This window comes from Xiphias gladius, chromosome 9 (assembly GCF_016859285.1).
Source record: "Xiphias gladius isolate SHS-SW01 ecotype Sanya breed wild chromosome 9, ASM1685928v1, whole genome shotgun sequence".
NCBI lineage: Eukaryota > Metazoa > Chordata > Actinopteri > Istiophoriformes > Xiphiidae > Xiphias > Xiphias gladius.
In genome coordinates this window covers 4,368,802-4,383,557 of record NC_053408.1, presented here as the reverse complement: position 1 = coordinate 4,383,557, position 14,756 = coordinate 4,368,802, and the positions used below count along the sequence as shown (strand labels likewise).

The following is a 14,756-nucleotide window of genomic DNA, read 5'->3' as shown; positions in this document are numbered from 1 at the left end:
ACCTACACACTGAAACCCACATCCACATATGACAACCTGATCTTCAGTGAAGGCCAGGCTTGAACTGGCAACAGTTTTGTATTCTCTGTGTAGGCTTTTATGGGAGTGTGTGTATATGCTCTTGTGTGTGTGTGTGTGTGTGTGTGTGTGTGTACCCTATGCGAGGCAGGCACATGTACTGTGTATGTGTCCATCAGTATATATAATGAGAAGCCTGTGTTCCAACAGAGACAATTCAATAATCAATTATTCGCTTGCTGGAAATACACTGGTGCTCATCTCTAATAATGAAATCAGTTGGCCCAACTGTTAAGACACAAAGACAAAAATATTTACTTATTGCTTCTCTGAAGAATCGAATCGAGTCGCATTAGGGTAGGATGATGGATACGCCAATGTGTAATTATATACAATAATCTGGCGACGTTTCCCCTGATAGCACCGGGTCACGTTAGCATTTTCACATCCTATAGTATTCTACTGCTTTCTAAATTTGAGCCTATGTGGTTTACAGTGTCCTCCTAGTATGACTGTGTTTTAACTACATCTTTCCCTATCATAAATTACCTTTTAGGTCATTGCAAGTTTATCGTTGAAGGGGCGGTTAACCCGAATTACGAAAGTGGGTCCAGGTCACCATGGACACTTTCTTCCTGGGAAGAGACGCTGTTTTGGAATCTTTTAATATCTTTTTTCAACACTTTGAAGAACACAAACTTCATTCAAATCCCCACCAATTGTTTGAGGATTTTGAGATGGATATCTCAGAATATATCAATTTAATTTAACAGCAATATAGTACTATGCTGTATCGTAAATCCCCTTTACGTAGGTAGGCAGTCTGAGTCCTGCATGGGAATGGCAGACTCCGCCACTAATGATGAAAACTACTATTTGGGAGGCGTAAGAGAATGTAAATACATTGAATGACTATTGCTGAACAAATGAATGCAGACCATAAATAGTTTCAGGTTTGATTTCAGGAAAATCTTAAGGATTATGACTTTAATGACAAACACAGGCAAATAAACCAAAACTGCATGGCTATACAGTACTATAGGTAAATTAGAAAATTGGTAATTTGGATGAACTGACCCTTTAATAGCATACTGAAAGGAAAATTAAAGGAAACCAAGGAAACCTGAAAGGTGGGGGAAATCAATCTGAAACATACGGTACTAACAGGAATGTCGAGAATACATAATTTTCCTCTAAACCATGCAAAACAGCCGGTGTGGTCCATTAAATCAATGTAATTAGCTGCTGCAGAGTCTGGCTTTCACAGTAGCAGAGCAGACATACTTAAGTGACAATCTGTGGAAAAACAAGGGGAAGGACTCCAGCAGGCAGAGGGTAGAGGAGACCCGAGGTCCCCTTCGGTCAACTAATCCCTCTGTGTCAGATAAGGGTCTGCCGACACACTCGTGTGCAGCACATTAAAACACACACATACACACATGTAACAAGGGGGAGCGATGGACTATAAGCACTGACACCCACACAAACAGGCGCACACAGAGATTACATTAACTCGCAGTCCAACCCATGATCTGTGTACCATCTCTCCCTTTATGCTAATTCCTTGCTCTAATGTTATCTGTTTATAGCTCTCTTCCATCCCTCACGCGCACACACACACACACACACACACACACACACACACACACACACACACACACACACACACACACACACAAACATGAATACAAGGTCAGCAGGGTCAGCGTTGCCTGCCTTGGCACAGACGAGGACTACAGATGTGAAAGGAGGGGGAGCTCGCTCTGGGGACCAGCTGGAGCCCGTCCAACCTGGACAAGGGTCAGGGGCACGACTGAGAACACAAGCAGCATTTGGAGCCTCTTCTCAGGGCCCGGCCAGCTTGTCACCCTTGTCAGTCACCCTTGGCCTCCATCCAGATTGCTCCATAGGCCAATTTGATTATTTTGGCTGTTCATTTTCACACCTTTGTAAAATTGAGTCATATTCTTGGTCTTCTGATAAAGGTTATCTTTAAATTTATAGTCCTATTAATTTCATTAAATTACAAATAGCATTCGCTCGAAACTTGCAAAATTGAGACATTTTCAATTTTTTTGTCTTGTTAAGATGGTTGTTTGTTTTTTTGAAATACTGGGAATATGTACAAACAGTACAACAGTCTGCTAATAATTCAATTCAATTCAATTCATTGAAAATAAATGAAAAACATTCTGCTGTCATTAATGACAAACTTGACAAACAGTTGCTTTGATACAGACAGTTGCCCCAGTCATGATGTTGTCAGCTTCTTACTCCACTCAGTGTCATCTTGCACTAAACAAGTCAAACAGTTGTTGTCGGGCACAGCCCCGAACACTCACTGGAGACAGTTCAGACAAGAGCCGCACAAACAGGGAGCCCGCTGGGTGAAAAATGAACTGTAAGTGCCTTCGTGTATATCCCCATGTGCAGTAAAGTGCAAACACGAAGTACGTAATGCAACACGTGTTCTGCACAGGTTAGTGATTTGCATAAAGTTTGAGTGATAACAGCCTTCTGCATGTGTTTGTGAACGTGTGTGGTTTTTCTAGATGCGTCTCTGCCGGTGTGAATGCCTGTTCGTGCACGCATTGTGACAAGCAGGATTTACCTGCCTGGCGCTGCTTGTAAACACCCCCAGAGACATCCACCCGCACGCCGTACTTACTGATTTGTTGCCCCGGTTCGCGCCTCCACTCAATACACTTCTAGTTTAGCTTCAGCGAGTCAGTGGCAGAGGGAGGGTGCAGCGGGCGGACGGCGGACGGAACGCACACGTTCACTAGCGCAACAGTAATTCAGAAGAAGATCATCCGTTCAACCACTTCTGACGACCATCACTACAGGTATCTCTCTCTCTGGATCACTGCTACGCTTCTCACCGCTTGTTTACGGAAGCCAGCAGCCCTCTGCCGCTACCAGCAGCAAAATTCCAGGAAATTCCACACTGGGTCATTTGACTGACAGGACTGTGTATGTGTGTGCGTGTGTGTGTGTGTGTGTGTGTGTGTGTGTGTGAGAAAAGTGATATATATGTTGTTTTGTTTTTTTTAATAAGAAAACAAACTGAATTAAGTTGACACTTTGCCCAGTGAAGCATTTATCAAGTAATATTTTTTGTTGTTGTTGAAAAAGACAGAATTTAATTGTATCGAAACAACCTCTGTATTGAAAAGGAAATCCTGTAATGGACTTTTGAGTTGGACTAAAATGTTTGACAGAGAAAAACACCCAGACAAACTGAATACAGACAAAATCTTAAATGCCAGGAGAGAGACAGGCTGGAACCCCAAATAAACAAAGGTAAAATATACAGAGCCAAGACGTCACAGCATGCACATCAGTTGGATAAGTGGCTTTGCAAGTGGGCAGTGCTTGGATGCAACTTCCCTGAATTTCTGTGTCCAATGTTGTCAGGCCAAAGCTACTGTGGGGCAGTAGTGTGCACCAACCACAGAGTGATTGCCTAACACTTTGCCTATTGAGTTTCCTGCTATCCGGACCAGGTATGTCGAGAGGAACATGAGCCTGTCCTCTGCACCAGACACATGGTGGCGCTGCAGGAAATTCAGTGCTCACAGAAAACACAGCCTCGCACATGCCAACATACATGCACCTATAAGCATCGACGTGCAACACAGCTCTCGTCACTTGGCGACACGCGCAGGATCGTAAGGGGGAGGCGTTTCTTTCAACATCTGCAAGAAGCTGAATCAACTTGGACAACACTAACTACTGCTGATTGATGCGGTTGAGACAACTCAGACGAGGAATGTGTATGGCTGCTAGATCAGCAAGTCTCTCAACCCTTGAGATACACGCATGTGCACACGTATACACACCCACACGTACACAAACACACACACACACACACACACACACACACGCACACACAAAGCCTCAGGGCACTTGGCATTAAGTTGGCATTCTGGACCTCCCAATGTGTTGCTCTCCATCCCTCTACTTGGCTAGCAACACTAACAGAGATGAAATACTCTTGCTGGCTCTGTGGCATCTGCTGTCATCCATACTTTACAGTCCTAAAAATGTCCTTGGAGATATTCCAAACAGAGTGAAAAACAGACTCAGGTATAATGCCGAGCAAATCCCTGGATCAACGATGCATTCAAATTGGACAACAATACCTAGCTTGTGCGCAGGATAGGGGAATCTTGTAGAGTAACGTCAATGTTTTTTTTAGCATGTCCCACATTGCTCTCCAACAAGTAATTCAAGTTTTTAAAGGTTCAATAACATACTGTTCATGAGAAACATAATGCCCTTTTGAAATAGCATTCTTGAAAATGAGGATTTAATTATGTTTGATCGCTTCACAAGAGCGTTAAAGTCTCTCACTTGAGAAACAAATGTTGGCCGTGCAGGTTTGAGTTAGGCCAGCTGAGCTTTGCTACACAGCAACAGATTGTAATTCAAGGTTTAAAAGGTTAGATCCATAAGGACATCAAGCCTCACAAAAAAAAAAAAAAAAGCAATGCCTTCAGAGTTGCTTTAGATTTAAGTGATTGGTCACTTTGTCATCTTTTAGTATCATTTTTACAGCTGAACCATTCTACTTATGTGGTGCTGCTTCCTGTCCATAAGTAGAATGGTCCACAGAACGAGATGGACAAAATTAATACTGCCTTATTTAATCATAGTATTATCTTTATATAAATTTATGTTAATATATTCAATTATGTACGTTAATGACAATATTCATCGCTCATTAATCATCTCTTTCTTTGAGATCATCCCTTAAATCACCGTCATAAAAAGTAAAAAAAAATACAGAAAAACTGAAACGGTCTCAACTGACAAGTTTGCCAGTGTGTCAGTGTACAGGAACTTGAGATAATAATGAAGAGGGGACGAAAAGATGACAAATAAAGGGAGAGTCATCACAAGCAGCTTTGGCATCGCAACATCAACAAACCGTCGAAAAAGGTGACTCACTTGGGTTTCCTGTTACCAAACCGCAGCCTACCCACCTGCAGCTTTAATACAATGGCAGACAATTTTTGCCACCACCATTACTCGATCGCACGGCGACTGCCGAACAACTCTTCACCCTGAGGTTCGCACATACACACAGAGAGGGGCCTAGCTGTTGGTGATTCCGTCAGCAAATGCACTGATCCAACTCAACAAGTGCCTGACTTCATTTTCTCTCAGACGCAATGCGCTCAAAACAAACAGAGGAAGGAGAGTTGCCGCTGGCCTGACAATGACTCCAGTTTCAGAAAGGTTTAGATGTGATGTCAGAAAAAGAGCAGTTTCCCCCAAACAGAAAAGTGCTCGATGGGCAGTGACTTAGGGGCCCAGCGGAGAGTGGGTCACCATCAGTCACACTTCGAAAGAAGCCCAACTAAATTCTGAAGTGATCTTTACAATCACAGACAGTCATAACATAAACCAAAGTCTTAATTCTTCAGCCGGGGGATTATCACCACCACATCCACACACTCGTTGCCCTGGTTAGACGAGGTTGTGACGTGACCGCTGTGACAACCAGATGTGAGTGAAAAAACAGGGGGTTCTTCAACTGAGGAAGCACCTTGCGGTAAACTAATAGGAGAGCTGTGCAGTTAGAACAGCTAGAAAGAGGTAACCCTCCATAACTGAACATTTCAAAACAACAATGAGGCTTGAGAGCGCAATTCCTAAGCTTTAATGTCCTTTTTTTCAATGCCTAACTACAAATAAACATTACCAGTACAGATATATCTTACAAAGACGTACCTGTCTGTAGCTAAATTGTCGATAGCCAAAAGTAATGGATAAACAGTTGAAACAGTTAGCAAGAGGCAAAAGATAAAGAGTTAATAGCTAGCTTAAAGAAACAGATGACAGTGTGTGACTTCCAGCTTCTGTCACTCTAAGAAGTACGAATAACAACTTAACCAAACTGACCAACTGACTGCCAATTCAACTGTATGAAAAAATTATTGCACCGTTGTATCCGCTTTTAAATGAATAGTAGTTAAATAATGTCCGGATTGAAATCTATTCAAACTAACACATTTGGAGCATGACAAGTGGTGTTGATGAAGGGATACTGGAGTTCATCTGTGGCGGTACATCTGACAAAAAAAAAAAAGTCAGCGCTGTAGGACAAGCATACTCAAGCCTCATTCACTCCTGACACTTGTAATTCTACACTGTGGAAAAGCTATATGTTTTTATTCTGTAGGCCAATTGTATGGCTGTGTCTTTATTTTGGTCTTGTAATTATCCAGCTACAATTTTATAGCAAAAGCACTGTAGGTGTCTGGCATAAGCAGCGGCCTCAAACAAAAAAAAACAATGATGAAGAGATGGAGCCGAGTAGATGCTTGCCAAACCATCAGGCGTTGGAACAGGTCTATCCAAATTTCCTCTAGGATGATAGATTACAAAACAGGGAGCAATAAAACTCCAGCCTTTCTTCTGCACAGCCAGCCATTTATCCACCTCTTAATTCAGGGTTATTTGACAGGAATTCAAGCAGTGGAAGCTTTACAAGACAAAACACCTCAAACACCGGTTTCCCAAAAAACGAAATCCCGGTTGTATATTTACAACAACAGCAGGGAAAGAGCATTAAAGTCACGCTGATGGGATATTAAAAAAACGTCAGACTATTCTCATGGCTCTTTTCCTTCCTGCGGTAATGAAATGCTGACCTGTATACAGTACATGTTGGAAGACCAGAGCAGCCATAGCAAGACTTGGGTATCGGCCAAAATTCTAATTGTGGGGTTTTATAAGCATCTCTTTGCTCAGAGTTACTCATTACCTCAGGAGATAATATATTGAAGCATGGAAAATTTCCAAGTGGAAGCAGTTACATTTATTTAGATTAGCTCTTTTGCCTCTTATCACATGCATTTCAACACACCTGACTTAATCATTAGAGCCATCGCCCGTGCCTTCCTCTACCACTGGAAGGTGGCTGACTGTGATAAAATAATTTGTGTACTATATACACACACAGTACAGCAAATATACAATACTGTACACTGTAATAGAGCTGAAGTGATTAGCAAAATAGTTTCTTATTGAGGTTCGTTTTTCTTCTGAATTTTGAGATTTTTTTACCATCTTTCTTTACCATTGTAAAGTGAGTATTTCTTGGTTTTTGACTCATTTTTTGGACAAATCAAGCAATTCGCAGATGTAGGCTAAGGCTCTTGGAACTCGTGACAGGCACTTTTTCCTTACTTCCACACATTTTATGGATCAAACGATTATTTGGTGAATTTGGAAATCAGTCAGCAGTTTAATCGATAGTGAAAACATTCATTGTTTACAGCCCTAGTACATATATCCATAAACGTGCAGGTGTTACATCTGATTGATGTGCAAGTATATCCAGCAACGATTAATATTCTAACACTGCATCTGCTACAACAACAACAGTTATCAATTTAGAGTAAATTTCCTATTGTTTTTTTATCACTTGTATTTTCAATTCCCTTGTCTCTAACGCCCACATACAAACCAGCTCATAATCACACGCATTAATTCCTCGCGGGAACCGATTGTAAACTGATTATCCTCCGCCCCAGGGCCACAGAAACTGAAATTGTCATTGCCAGTTTACTAAACAATCTACATGAAGGAAATCCCTCTGTACGCCACAATGCCTGTGTTCACGACAGGATAGAAAAGACGTAGTCGCTTTATTGTCTTGGGAGCTGCCCGTTTAACACGCCTGCAAATGTGTCGTGACTACATTTTGATAATACTGCGTAAATTGAGGCGGCTCTCGCAGAGAGGGAGTGAGAGCGGTTCAGTGCCAGCACATGTCGGATGGAGTCCTCTTCGTCAAGTGCACCGCTTCACCCTGGCAAAAATAAACCTTGCGGTCCTCAGTGCCAAGTATTCCCGTTGATGAAAAGCCAGTTGTGAGTGGCCCCGGTTGTACCCAGGCACAGCCAAGCTGACTGGTGTTAATAAGAGAGAAGTGCAGCTGTGTAAAACAGCTCTGCTGCTCTCTGTGGCCAACAAAGGCCATTTTACAAGTTATTATTTTCTTTGGTGATTTGGAGGGTGATGAAGCACAAGCTGGCTAAGCGAGTAACAGCGGTTCAATGGCACAAAGACACAAAAAAGACAAAGGGGAGCCTCTGGTAACCATCTGCATGGAAACCACTGCCTAACAGACACAACTGAAAATAAACGACAAGAACTGAATATAACAAAATCAAACACAGTACGAGTAGGCAAGAGGGAGGGGCAGAAAAAACACAACACTGGAAAAAAAAAAAAAAAAACCACAAACTTGGAGCGGCTGCCTGACATCTGACATCATGTGTCTGCAAGTGTGTTTGTGTGTTAGGGGGGTGGGTTGTTAGAGTATCTTGAAGACAGCAGGACCCCCAGTGGTCTGTGTGAGGACCGGTGCAGAGCGCACTGATAATCTCTTGTCGTGTTCAACATGACAGCATGCTTATCAGCAGTGGAGCTGCACGAGCCTCTGAATGCCACACAAACCAGCTACAACATCACGCTGAAAAACCTAGCCTCATTCTTCTCAGCTAATGAGGTTTGAATTGCCAGTGAGGACACACTCATTACTCTCACAGATATTAAAGCAGGAAACAGCATGGAATTTCCTTTATGGCAGAAGGGACAGCTGATGTACATTACTTTTTATTGTTACTGATATATATATACATATATCAGCTGACTTGGCCTACTTTTTGAAGACTAATAACTTTAGCTCAATAGATTTCATGTGATTTCACATGTGGTCAGGCCACACGTTGAATTAGAGCTGAAACAATGAGTCCATTAATTGACAAATTATTCAAAAACATTTTTGGCAGATTAATCACAAAAATGCCAAATATTCGGTGGTTCTACCATTTCAAATGCACATATTTGCGACTTTTCTTTGTTTCATATCACTGCAGTCCGAGTATCTGGGGGTTTTTTTTTTTATGTTGGCCTGACAAAATAAGCTACAGGAAGAGATCCCCTTGAATACATATATGTACATACATACATAAATACATGCACACGTGTACATATATGTGTGTGTGTGTATATATGTATACACACACACACACACACATATATGTATGATATGATATATACATATATATCACTTTTCTCACACACACACACACACACACAAACGTGTAAATATATATATATATACACACACAGCAGGACCCTCGTGTACATAACTACTCACCCAAATCACCAGGTCATCATTTCAATCATACGTGGACAATATTAATCAATATACATAATGACAATGATGTATAAGCATTTAAAGACAAAGATGCCTGATGTTAGTTTAGTCATTTGAGCATCTCTTTATGCATAAAGGGGTCGACTGCTTACTCAAATCTCAGACATTTCTACGCGAGTGCTGTTTGAATAAGCTGGCTTTGTTCAAACGAGTCATGTAAATACAATGCGCTGGTTAAAACAAGCTTTACTGTACACCGCCACAAAATTTATTAGCCCAGTTCTAGTGCATAAACCTGTGATGATCAGATGACATTTTACGGCTGGCTGCATTCGCCCTGGCTCAATAGATCCTATGAACCAACCTACAAGTCTGTAGCATTTGGGCGTTATAATCTAATTAGTCATAGGCGAAAACACAGACAACATGGTAAAGTGCCTTGGGGCCCAGCTTCTATAGGATGAGCAATAGTCAACTGAGGTCAAACAGAAAGTAAAGGCGAGGGCATAACAGGCATGTCCTCCTATTGTAGTCTAAGATGTGCATTTACGCGAGGACAAGGCAACATTAAGCAAAGTCACGTGAGATGCTAACCTATGCTAATCTGCAACAAATATGTCACCCTTGCTGATCCGCAGTTCCAACGTCCTCCAAAGTCCCATAAATAAGTTACGGCAGCGGTGTCTCGAGATATTCAGACGAACATATGGGCAAACTGTGAAGCTGTTCTTTCAGGACTGGTGTTCAATCTAGAGAAACAGGATTCCCAGGGATCCAATTCCAACCTATTTCCCATTCCCCGGTAACGGGAAACGGGGGTAAAAATAGTTACGTTTTAAGCATAACTAAAAAGGCTGATACGTACAAAACATACGTATCCCTATTCCCTACTGAAATACATAATTCCTTTACGCAAGTCCTTTGTGTCCTCCCAAGTAGATGCAATTGCCGGAGTCGGCAGTGGGCACTGATCCATAAAGCCAACTTAGTTAGCCTACAACACGGCGTCTGCCAACAACCTTGCGTGCAAAAACTTTAAAAGAGTCAACAATGACTACGCAAAGTGTTTGCTCTGCGAACGAGTGGTAAAATGTGGGTTCAACAGGCGGTTGGCGGTTTCATATGGCATCTCAGCATGACTAAATGGAAAGAGAAAACGCCCACTGGACTCATACCTTCACCAAAGCGCTTCCCCACGCGAAACACTGGCAGAGATGGCGGCATGTGACGGATCTGCATTCCACAGTATGGCGAAATGCGCCTATCTCAGAGCAACATAATCTCCCGAAGAATCTATCTGAAATCTCACGACAAGTGAGAGCCTTCGCTAACGGAGAAACAGATAAGATGGCTGACTTGGTGAAGTATTAGCTTAATAGATTAAAAAAAAAAAAAACGCCAAATTACTTGCTTTAACGAATGTTGTTTTTTCGTTGTTTTTTTTTTTTTATGAAAAATGTCAAATATCACTTCCATGAGGCTGTTCTCAGCAGAAATATCATAGGCAATGAACTCGGCATTTCATATTCCTCCTTGCAGCCATATATGCTGTTTGTAATTAATTTCTACTAACATAAATGGCATTCTTTTGCCATAATAATTATTAATACCAACAAATAATACACTAAAGCGGGCAGATTTCCGAACTCATAGGTTTACGCATATTTATCCATGCTGCATTTAGTGTTGCTTGAAATATGACCAATGCATTTCGATGGTAGCTTAAGTTATACCTGACGTACAAGTAAATTTCCCGGGAGAGAGTGCAATTGGTGCGATGTCAAAAGACCTTCCTTATAGTGCGATGCGTCTTTGGCACGTTTCACTAAAACTGACAAATAATACATCTGAGGCACTTCATTTCCATAGACTTCTTCCAAAATCACACTGAGGAACAAAAAAGAGGAAATGGGAGGCAAACCTGGGGCACACCCTACTCACCACACTCAGTTCAGGAATAGCTCTTGACATATTGGCCTACCCAGCATACCCTCTGCCTCTCTAGACAGCTCTGACATCATTATGCAGCAGATACAGACCAGGACATCAGCTGCACAGCCGAGGTTATATAAGTGAACACTATGTTTCTAAGCATTCTGCGCTGCTGCCCCACCATTGGGAGCAGGAGGGAATGGGAGCAGACGGGGGTAGGGGGGTGGTGGCTAAGGAGAAGGAAAAGGAGCCATGAGGCCAGGAAGAAAGACAGACAGAAACAGGGTCACAAAAAGAGAGGCCCGCTGGGGTGCTCGCTGCAGGGAAAGACTGAACAAGGTCACCTCTGGCCCCCTAAAGGAGCCCCAACCGAGAAGAGAGGAGAGGAGAGGAGAAGAGAAGAACCAGGTCATATGGGGCTACACCCATCCAACTTCTCTGTGTTCTCATGTACAACGCTGTTACATCACTCAGTCAGGAGCAAGGCCAATATTTTCTACTCGCTTTCCTTCAATGCATGGGAAAAATATTTACAATAAAAGGAAAAAGGCAGAAAATAAAGCGCGGGTGTATGAGAAAGCATTATGGAAATGTTCAAATGAGTTTGCTTCTGATGGAACACTCATCCGAGGGCCTGTGATTATGTGGGGTTTTCCCCTCTTCATAGCTCATACTTGGTGTATTCAAAACCGTATCCTTAGAGAAAATGTTCATACTTGAGTGGCGGATTTGTCCAGGGCTAATAATCAACCCAGTGAGAGAACACCGCGATTTAAACTGATGGATAATGATTAATGAACAGTGGGCATCTGGGGCCATACCCGCGGATCTGACATACTGTAAATTTGCTTTATTTTAGCCCGTTTCTGTATGAAATCCTAAGACTCTGCCGTGATTTAGCACCACGTACATTTGCATGACAACGACAGAAACATTTATTGATACTGGTGTACGCAAACTTCCGGACACACTTGCACTTAAGTACTTTTTTGAGGTGTAAATTGGCCTACATCTTTATGTAACATTGCTTCTAAAACATAAAACCCTCCACATTAACCCACAGTTAAAATTAACATAACGCATTCCGCATTTTCCACATTGATTTCCATAAAACGGCACATTGAGAAAGGATTTAGGAAAGATGTTTTGTCCCTGATTTACTGTATTCATCAGCCGTAAATACTATGTTGAGACTACAGGCTTTTCAAAGTTTGCAGAGACGTTTGAGACATCCAAGGGTCTACATTATTTAAAACTTTCACTGATTACCATGTTGATGGGTAAATCTATACACGCTGCCTTTTAAAAAAAAAAAAAAAAAAAAAAAAAGGCTTCAGTGTGCCGGAGGACATGCTTCTGTTGCCTGCTTGATGGCTTCAGCTGCGAGAGCATACGGCTTTTAGACACTCGCCTCTCTACGAGCACTGTGCAAGATACCGCTGTGAAAATGAAAAAATTAAAAAAAAAAAGACCAAGAATCGAGATCCTGAAAAGGCTTTGAGCAGAGCGGTTACACTGACTCATTTAATTATTACAGCACCGTAATGTGGCGATGAGGGCTTTTTACACACAAACAGCTGCAAATGCACCGCGCACACTGTCACTATTATACTCATGATCTGCTCTGCTCAATCATGCACTGAGATTATTTACCCTGGGGATTTTCACATGGTCCGATTGAATGATAAAAGCGTCGGTGCTGCGTGTCAGCAGTCAGTCAGCGCTCTGGGACAATCGGGCCGTGTTGCCAAACCGCTCCTTGACAATGTTTAACATTTCAGTTCCTTTTTAGTCGGTGCATTCAAGGAAACTGACTGGGCAATGTTGTCTTTGAGCAAAAAGAAAACAACACCCTACAGTATTGAGTTCTACTGTCTCTAATGGGCATGTTTATCTAAAACACACAGGTTCTTGTCTTTACTACTACTGAGTCACAGCATCTGTTTAACACCCAACGCCCGTCAGTTTTAATGCAACGCAAATTGTGCCCCGGTGAAACACTCTCTTCTGATACCGGCAGTTTCCGACACACATCCACTGATAGATTAGAGGGTGACCGTCTGGGCCGCACCGGGCTTTTTTTTCTTATTACTCTACGGTCAATAACACAACCGTGACGCAAGAGATGAACTAATGAACTCTAAATACCGGTCTGCGTGCATGTCAGGGGGCCACTGTACACTAAAACTCCTCGATATTTCCAGAGGCGCGTGAACTATACGGATGTTAATGAGCCAGTGCCCTCACTGAGTTTTGTTAAAGATTTATCAGGTGAGTAAAAGTTGTCCCCAGGGGAGTTTGGCTTTCGGTACAGCCTCACCTTAGTGGCAGCGCTTCGTTCAGACACAGTGTGTATATGGTTCCGTTAGTAACATTACAGTAAAGCCAGTATTACCGAAATAGTGTCAGCAGCCCAGGTATTGTAAAAGTCCCTTCTGCAACATTTGTGGGCGAAAGGGGAGAAAGAGCCGCTTCATGTCAAACACCTGGATAGACAGCGAGTATCAAAAACACTAAAGGCTCCCCGTAGGAGTATTATGGGCTTCATATGTCTAATGATCCTTATCGATTACCCATGTGCCTCAGTGTGTGTGTGCGTGCGTGCGTGCGCACGTGTGCAGGCACGACTGGACCATGCGCGCGCCAGTGCAGCGGGCATACAGTAAAATCCAAGTTTGGGGCCTGCGTGCAGCACATAGTACAAGCACAACACGCCGAAAAGGAACCGTTGCCGCCGTGCACTTACATCCGGCAGCGCTGGCGCAGAAATGACAACAATCACTAACCAGAGCGTCGCAGTAGTGGCGGCGTGGCTCCAGACCAACAAGATAAGACCCTCGCCTCCCGCACAGTGCACCGTGTGTACCTTGGCCGCTGATCCGATCTGTCAAAACCAGCCCCGGCGGCTGAAGCTAGCGCCGCCAAACAACTGCATGCACACCACGCCGCGGACGTCGGGCAGGTTGGAGCCCGACGCGGACACTCACCGTCGGCTTAACCCCACGCGGTCCGGACACCAGTTCGGCTCGGATGTTCGGGCATGGGGCGGAAATGAAGCGGGGGGAAAGTCAGCGGGGCTCCTCCGGTTTCTGCACAAGTGTAGCGGCAGCGCTGGATGGCTACGCGTCTCTTCCCCCCCCCCCCTCCCCTCACTCCGAGCCCGGTCCTCCGGCAAGCTGCTGCGCCTCGTACCGTCAAAAATGACCTCCCTCCTCACGCGGCTCCCCCGTCCACCTTCCTACCGAAAAAAGCTTTTTCTTGCGTGAACAAACGCTCGGTTCGTTTCCCCTCTCGCTGCCTTCCAGAAGCGCTTGGATGGGTCGCAACGACGGGGGGAAAGAAACCAAAAAAGAAATACTACACGCTCGCTCCTCCCTTCGCTTATGTACAGTACGGTGAAGGGGGAGCGCTCGGCTGTGCAACCGCTCATGAAGACTATCTACCGCTCTCTACAGGACCAGCGCTGTAAGGCACCGGCCGGGGACGCTGTGGTGTGACTCGGCGCTCCGCCGCTGTCCTTATTTATCGACTTCGTCGTCAGCGCGCCGAAGCCTCCCCCCTCCTCCCTCTGGGGGAGACGAGACGAGTCCACCTTGTTATTGGGGAGATAAGAAGTTGTTGGGGT

General features: G+C 43.6%; 1 long non-coding RNA gene across 2 annotated transcripts in view; it reads right to left on the bottom strand.

Annotated features, from left to right (window-relative positions):
* The window catches only part of LOC120794580, a 164,405-nt gene that overhangs the window by 88,857 nt on the left and 60,792 nt on the right, over positions 1 to 14,756 (bottom strand). The window contains exon 1 of one of the 2 annotated variants that reach the window (XR_005708138.1): positions 14,119 to 14,249. The exons of the other annotated variant lie outside the window; for it this stretch is intronic. This is a non-coding gene — a long non-coding RNA (uncharacterized LOC120794580). Of the gene's footprint in view, positions 1 to 14,118; positions 14,250 to 14,756 lie in introns of those variants that run through there. 2 annotated transcript variants of the gene reach the window in all.